At 42.3% G+C, this 8,538-nt stretch overlaps 2 protein-coding genes across 2 annotated transcripts in view; one reads left to right on the top strand and one right to left on the bottom strand.

The window, feature by feature from the left end:
• Window positions 1–8,538, top strand: part of enpp6 (ectonucleotide pyrophosphatase/phosphodiesterase 6) — a 35,457-nt gene that overhangs the window by 21,686 nt on the left and 5,233 nt on the right. The window lies entirely within an intron of this gene.
• Window positions 5,993–8,538, bottom strand: part of ccdc142 (coiled-coil domain containing 142) — a 38,347-nt gene continuing 35,801 nt past the window's right edge. Inside the window, exon 12 of the mRNA XM_032499908.1 lies at window positions 5,993–6,022. The gene's annotated coding sequence lies outside the window, so the exon portion shown is untranslated. The remainder of the gene's footprint in view (window positions 6,023–8,538) is intronic.

The raw sequence follows: 8,538 nt of genomic DNA, 5'->3' as shown, positions 1-8,538 counted from the left end.
AGCCAGAAAGTCCTACCCAGTTTTCCAATCGGTTTAGTAATATGTTGTGGTCAACCGTGTCAAATGCAGCACTGAGATCAAGTAGTACGAAGATTGAAATTTTGCCATTATCTGTGTTAAGGTGGATGACATTAAAAACTTTGACGAGAGCCGTCTCAGTGCTGTGGTGTGGAGGAATGTGGCTCGTACAACCAAACTGAAAGGTCGGGCGAAACTGTAGGACCGGAATCGGCTAAGGTTGTAGGAAAAACTTGTCTCTCTCAGAGCTTACATTTTTAAAAACGGAATCGGATGATAAGCCGTGACCGACACACTACAACATAATTCGCCAACTATTGGCCCGTATTGATGTCTATATTGTTTCTGATTTTAAAGAGGCTTGATTACTCGCATTGTTCAGGGGCCCTGGGGAAAGATTCCTGACAAGGAAGCGCCCGGGTTCACAATCTGTAGACAGAATCAGAAGTCAAACAGTCAAACACCGTTCTTGAAAACAACCCGTTTGGTCCAATATCAAGGGCACGGAGAGGATTTCAGTATGTTGTATAATGTCCTCTCAGGTCTGTCCGGTTGATTAGTAAACTATTTTAATTCATGGTGAAAATTCCCTATGTTACATTTCCTGTCTACTTGGAAATAGTCCTTGCTTGAACCCTGTACAACACATAATCCTGAACGTGCATGGAGCACTGACCTGTTTTCTACATCTTCAGAATTTTGTCTCTGCACACACAGTGGTGTGGGCCACAAAAAAAACCTCATCGTGAACACAAAACGACAATGCGCGGTGGTGTGCGCTGCTCGCATGACCCTGCGGAGATGTGGGGTGTGACAGTGGGCGGCACAAACACGGGTCTGCACGCGAGCCCCGCGGCGCTTCTCACCCTACTTCGCCCTCATTCGCGTATGTCTCGCTCTGTTCGCTCGGCTGTCCGCTCTCTGTACTCTATCTCAGGAGGAGTTGGGGGCGATAGACAGAGAAAGGACCCGCCTTGCATTCCTCATTTCCAAATTAAGCGAAGTCTCTCTTTATAGGTGTTATAATGGACCAGGAGATTGTTTTTCGCCACCTTCGTTCAGCTTCCTACACTCCTTTTTTCTGTTCTCACCAGTAGACATGTCTCCATGGAGACTTTCTTACCAGAAACACTTTGACCTTAGCGGGACAATGGATCAATAACTTGTAATTTACAGTTGAAATTATCTACAAGCTCATTGACTGAGAGCCCAGAGAGGGCTGGTGTGGAGAAGAAAAGCTGTATAAATGTTCACTGGTGTTTTCAGTGATAACCGTTTCTGATTATCTTTGTTTGACACTTTTTGGCACAGAGATATGGCCGTTAAAGAAACACAGGAATGATCAGGAGAGAAGCAACGTCATTCACCAAAACCTTGGAAATGTTCAGACCCTTGAAACAATCAAGTCCAGAGTGTGTCCCTATTGTGCGGTGGGCTCTGTCACATGCTGAGTCAGTCCATAGTTCTCAAAAACACAACACTTTCTTTGGTCCCCCTGTCCTGGGGGTTGGTCAACGAATGTTAAATCACCCCAATGATTACACAATCAAAGTTAATATACAGATAGACACAGTTCAGTGAAGTCATCAATGAAGGTTGCACAATATTTAGGTGTCCTGTAGAATTTAAAACATCGCTTGAGGGGAGATCTTAATTGAAGAGCAACATATTCAAAAGAAACAAAATTTCCAATATGTCGTACGTGAAGAGATCATTAACAAAATAGGCACTCCACCTCCTTTCTTATTCACTCTATCTCACTCATAAAACTAAGTTGGGGAGCTGACTCGATGAGAACACAGCACTTTTTTATGGTCTAACCAGGTTTCAGTTAAACATAAAATCTAGATTGTGCTTAATAATAAAATCATTGATTAAAAATGATTTTCCTGCCAAAGAACTGACGTTTAGTAAGGCTATGTTAGTGTGTTTTCATTTTTTGGGACAGGCTGTAGCTGACGAATGGGAGCTAAATTTGCTAGTTTGCAGTTAAGTGCTATTCACCATTCTTCCTATTACCTATCACAACATAAATTGAGGTAGAATGAATCCACAGGCGGCTGTCTTGGAAAAGTCATTGTATCACTAGTCCTGCAGCCAAGGCCCGGCACATAGATAGTGCTTCTAGATTTTGCACACAAGCGTCCTTATCTCGTGGGGAAGGAGTTTTCTGACATCCGGGTAGTGGGTGCTTGGCTGTTACTTTTGCCCTGGTGTGAGCCATGGGGGTAGGAAGGGGTGTATAATTGATGGGGGAATAAGGGAAGGGTGTGTGGAACATCAGTAGAGACAGCTGAGATCCTCAGAAGGTTCGGTTGGGAAGGTTGAGGGTGCTGACGGGTGAAGAGGGGATGGGTTTCGTGTCTCTGCTCTCTGGTCTCCCATGGTCAACTTTGCACAGGTGGGGGCTTGCTGGATCACTGCCGCACTTTGTTGTGTCTTCCTTTTTTTGTGATTCGTCTTTGTCTCGTGTCCTTGGCAGAGGGAGCAATGTGTAGCGCAGAAGTAAAGCAGATTAGAGGTGAACAGCTTTACTCCTGGGTTGTTAAGGGAAAGTCTATCTGCTTTAAAAAGATGTCGCGCTCCCAGAAAATGTAAAATGTGAATGAACTGCAGAGATGGACGGTACATTCAGTTGAAAGCCATTTGTTTAGTGCCAACAGTCGGCTGAATCTCTCATCTCCTCTTCTGACTGGCGGTATAGGACCACTGATAAACACATTTGCGTTTAGGGGGCTGACTGTGTCAAGCAGTTCCATAAAGTCCAGTTTCTGCAATTCAGACTGTTGCTTTACAACATCACGTGACCCGATATGCAGTATAATGTTCTTTACAGTTGGGTGTACTGCCACGAAAAGATCAGCCCCCCACTCAGATCAGCTGGTATTCTGTCTATAATGGAGTGGAATGGAAATTTTTAAGTGACCCCAAACTTTTGACCAGTAGTGTATATATATAAAACAATATGCAATTCTGACTTGCCATGTAGGATGGAGCCATATGGCGGCAATCTCACCTGGGTTAAATTTTAGAATTGCTTCAATTGGAACCTATGGGAAAGAGGCTCATGTTGTCTTTAAGGTCTCTTTATTTTGCTACCAATACGTTGATACTGTGTGTTTGATATCTATAAATGCAAATATATGAGTGGACACAAGCTCAGGGCGAGGACAAAGATTTAGGACTGTTTATCAGGACGTCTCATCATCTGTTTCAGCTCCAATTCTCTAAGTCAGACGTTTGACCCTCATCAGCTAATTACATTTGCTCAGTTGTCATAGAGCTAACTGTAGATGTTTAACCTTTCCATGGTTTTGGGCACCTCTGAGATTTCCTGTGGAGTTTTTGACCCCTGGTAGCGCTATGGAGCTGTTATCCTATGAGTGGGGCTCCGTTTGGTTTATATCACTGGTTCTCAAACTGTGGTACAAGTACCACTGGTGGTACGCGAGCTCCGTCTAGTGATACACGAATGGAATCTCTGATATATTTTATTAAAAAAAAGAAATGAATTAATTTTAAAAAGTACTATAGAAATACAACATTTTCAGTAAAAGTACTTAAACTATGATCAGTGAAATAGAATTTAAAAGGAGTGTTTTTTTGTTTCGATATCAGGTTGCGAACGTTACATAGTTACGCCCATTAATATTTACATTCACAGTTGGTTACGAGCTGAATCATTTCATAGTTGACAACTAATTAATTCACTTTTGCGGCTCTAGTAAACTCTCACTGCTGGATTTGAAATACTAAAAATCAGCTTCGCAGATACACTGAATGTAACCAAACAGCAGTTGGACAAACCATCTCCCTCAAGGTCCGACTAGTTAACCTGACGCGTCAGATGGTTTGTTACACAGAACCCTATGAGAAGCTGCCATTGGAAATTGTTAAGAAAACAATATACGTTAAACATATACCTGGCAGGTGATTGGATGAACCAGAGGCCTGTACTACCAAGAAAGATTTGGCGTTAACAAGGTAACTTCAGTTTCAACCCAGGGTTAACGGTGGATCACTTGTTACCGGGTTAAATCGCCATGGTAATTTATGCTGAACACCTAACCTGGTCGGGAGCAGGTTATGTTGGAGATTAGAGATCAACCGGTGTAAGAGTACCGCCTACTGATCAATCAAAACTCGATTGTCACTATTCAAGATCTGCTGGAGCTCGGTGCGGGGAGAGAGAGGGGGGCGGGGAGGTCCGCTCATGAAAGTTAAAACATTTAGAGAGCGACAACCTCGTTAACATTCCCCGATGAGCATCTTGTATATTTATGAAAGATGTAGATTTTGATCGGAGGGCATTTCCTGTAGGCTGTTTGTGTTTCACGATGATAAAAGTACTGATTATTAAAATGGAGTCTGGTGGGTTTGGTGATGGTGATTTTGCCCTTAAATTGATAGGGTTGGATAGAAACTGAAATAATAAGCTAAAGCAACGACAGTTTATGAAAAAGACAAGTGTAGCTATGGTCAGATCATGTGCTTGACTGATGGAGAAGTGATTTTGAAGCGTTGCAGTGTGATTTACTCATTTACAGTGTCAGCGTTTCTTGCCAGCTTTTCTTCCTGTTTTAGGAAGCAGCGACTGTAGTGCGTTTTGCTGTAAAACCGTGTCTGTGTTCTTCATATTTATGTAGAATTCTAGTTTGCTCTTCTGATGTAAAATATGTGTCTCTGGTAGATGTTCGCGATGGGTCACGCAGAGCAAACTCTGCCTCTTTTATGTGAACGCGTCTCTAGATTGGGAAACCCTGGGTTGAGTGAACTAGTTGTTAACCACCGTCGTGACACAGCTTATGCGGGGCCGTGGTTGTTAGGGTTAGTGAAGCCGGGTAACTGAAAGAAATCCAGGGCGTGTTGATCTTGACTCGTAGTACAGGCCTCTGGCGTTTTGAAGGAACAGTCGTGGCCGTCACACACACCTAAAGCACGCCCTGTAGCCGCCAGTAGCTCCTCACCGGACACTGATTGGTTCGGTTTGCTGCTGTCCAAACACAAGCCCATTACTCAATGCCTAGTCTCACTTTGCCTATAGGTCAGTTTTTTTTCTTTTGTAAGTGGACAAAGTGGGGGCTACCTCAGATTCTGTTCAGTAGCTTTAATCGTTTTCTATGCACATTTTGCTGTGAAAACTGAACAAAGTTGAAAGAGAAGCAATGAATAAACCTTTTGTTATACTTTTAATACTTTAACTATATTTTCCTGATTATACTTAGACTTTATTTGAGGGAACGTTTTAAATGCAGGACTTTTACTGTAACAGATTATTTTACAGTGTGATATTAGTAGCCTAGTAGATATTATGTGTGATATTAGTAGCCTTCTTTTACTTAAAAGGATGTGAATACTTTCCTCCATGAGCTTCTCATAAACGATTGTCTTTAGGTTATCCCTATTTATTATGTTTTCCTACCCAAGTGTCTTAACCATTTTTGTTATCTTTATGTCACTCTTTTTTAATTTATTATTTAACTTAAAATGCAAATACATGAGAATGATGAAAAGATGAATTCACTGGGTTTTGATTTTATTTGAACTTTATTGTTATGGCTAAGATTTTAGGCTATTACATAATAGCTAAATAGGCTCTCACAGCCTATTTTAGCAGCATCTCCTGACCCGGCCCAAGCTCTCTAAGAAGACAAGGAAAAACTCCCCAAAAATCCTGAGGCTAGCTGAAATGGGAAGAAACCTCGGGAAAGGCAATTCGAAGAGAGATCCCCTCTCCTGGGATGGCTGGGGGTGCTACAGGATCAGCGAAACAAAGGCCAATTACTGTAAAAAGTTCAATATTCAGTCCAATTAGATAAGTCAGATTAATTACGTCAAGCAGCAGTTTCTCACATCCGTCTTTCTGTCAAAGAAAAAGCAGCATTAGTACTTGGATGACACTTATGTATGGCACTGGATACATTTATGGACTTTTAGTGTGCACACGCGCACACACGTGCGCACGTGTCTGTGTGTGTGTGTGTGTGTGTGTGTGTGTGTGTGTAGTGCTAGTTTATCTGAGCCATGGGTGAAGTTGGAGCTGCTCCAGGGTAAGACGCTGCTGGGGGGTTTCGGTCAAAAACATTCTCAAAAAATCCTGGCAGTCTGGAGAGGAAGAAGAAGAAGAAGAAGAAGAAAGATGACGAATATAGTGATCCATCACATGTGAACTAAAATGAACAGATTTGTGCCTGCTGACATGTTTGTGTGTGCTTTTTTTTCTTACTTTTGGACAGCTTTTTGCTGATTCTCAGCTTGTTTCCGAGGAACTTGGTGGTCTCAAATGGAACTTTGTGGAGCATTTCAAACAGGACCACTCCCAGCTGCCACACTGTGGTGGGGCTGGGCCTGTAGATGCAATGACTGTACCACTCGGGAGGGATGTGAGAAGCGGTACCTACAATACACGGACATAATAAAACCATGGCGAGGATGAGGCGGAGGAGAAGCTTTGTCTAAATGGATGAGTCATAGATAAGTAAGTTTGTGAAGAGCAGGAGTAGATGCTAGACTCCTTACCGTAGAAAATGCGGTAAAAGGATCCTTTCTTAGCAAAGCAGCTCAGTCCGAAGTCAATAAGGCGAATGCGAGGGACATCTGAACCGGTCTCGATCAGAATATTTTGCACCTTGATGTCTCGGTGAAAGATGCAATGTTTCTCAAGTTCAATCGCTGCCTCAATAAGCTGTGTCAGTATGATCTGAGAGACAAAAGGAGAGAGATGAGGGATTGGAGAGGAGGGCTGTATGGCCTGAAGGCAGTCAAACATGGCCTGTGTTTTCCCAAAAAACGCACACACACACATACACACACACACACACACACACACACACACACAGGATCCTCCAGTAGTTTACCTTGGCCTGTTCCTCTGGTAGGGAACCTCCGTTGTCCTCAACGTAACTGAGCAGGTCCTTGGAGGGAACTGGTCTTTCCATCACCAGGATCAGCTCCTGGTCCAAATCATACCAGTCCAGTAGGGCCACTGGCGCCGTCGTCCCCACTGATCCACTTGTTCCAGCCGCAAGTTTTAACATGACGGCCACCTCCACAGACAGCTGCTTCCCATTCTGGTCCTGAAACATCACAACAAAATGGAGGATGAGGGAGAGGAATGTTTTAGAGAATAATATAGAATCATTCATCCATAATGCATTCAGTAAGAGAGTGCAGTGCTGAATACAGCTGATTTCAACAGCAGTAGGTGTTGCTCACTTACCACTACTTTGCAGAAGATTTTGTCCTTCGGTACATGTTTGATGGCAACCTATGAGGACAAACAGGACTTTGGTTAGCACTTCCTGACTATACTATGTCCGTATTCAAGAATGCGTGTGTAATACTCACAGGTAATTGATCTGCTCTGCGATATCCGCCAAACACAGATCCACATCCTCCCTGGCCCAGCAGATCCTGCTCTATGTATTTGGCCTTAAATTTTGCTAAACAGACAAACAAGCACATTTTGTTTTAACACAGTTGTAAGGAACACCAATTATGTAATATTACACCTAATGTAAAAGAATTCTAACATAAAGCCAAGCCCTACATATACCACTATCTACTGACCTGTTAGGGCAGCTATGGAAAAATCCAGTTTGGTCTCCTTCAGGTCGGATTTTCCCTTTTTCCTGCTTGGTCCTTCACCATCGGCAACGGCCTTCCTCTTAACACCTCTCTTGCTTGCATTATCCACAGATGTATTGCAGCTTTCTACATGAGAAAAAACCCAGGGGAACATCGGCTTGTTGAAAGTCACAGACAGAGTCACTACGATAAGTAGATGACAGAACAGGCCATCATTCGGTAACGGTACATAGGAATCTTTTATGCTCTGCCACCGGAGCTGGAGTTGAGCTGTGTTTAGCCTAAGTTATTATACAGAAACAGTAAGCCTGGTTCTGTATAAAGTTTTTAAAAAGCCTGCCAAGACTTTATCAAAAACAGTATTTCTCACTGTCCTCTAGTGGTATTTATATGAGCGGAAAATCCAAAACTATCTTCTCTTTCTTATCTTATCTTTAAAGGAAAGCGAGCGAGAAGCAAATTTGTTTTCCTTTGTAATTCAGGTGAACCTAAGTCTATTTAGATCAATATACCAATTTCCCAGTTGATGGAGATTTCTGTAATAATTCAATTTCATTTTATTTATAGTATCAATTCATAACAAGAGTTATCTCAAGACACTTTACAGATAGAGAAGGTCTAGACCACCTATCTGTAAAGGTGGTCTAGACCTCTCACAGGTCCGTAATGAATCCACTAAATTTGAACCCAGTCAATAGAAGAAACTAAGATAATTTACTCAAATACTGTACTTATGTATGATTCTAAAGGTACTTGTACTTTAAAAATGTTTGAATGCAGGACCTTTACTTATGTATCACTTACGTATTGCTACTTTTAGTTACGTAATATTTATTTCATGACTGTCCTGATCCTCGTGTTCAGTAAAACGATAGAGTTATACACTCCCAACAGTAATTTCACATGAACAGCTCCCAGCCTACCAGTGTCCGC

The sequence above is a fragment of the Etheostoma spectabile genome, chromosome 20 (genome assembly GCF_008692095.1).
Source record: "Etheostoma spectabile isolate EspeVRDwgs_2016 chromosome 20, UIUC_Espe_1.0, whole genome shotgun sequence".
Classification (NCBI taxonomy): domain Eukaryota; kingdom Metazoa; phylum Chordata; class Actinopteri; order Perciformes; family Percidae; genus Etheostoma; species Etheostoma spectabile.
This window is presented reverse-complemented; position numbering and strand designations above follow the sequence as displayed.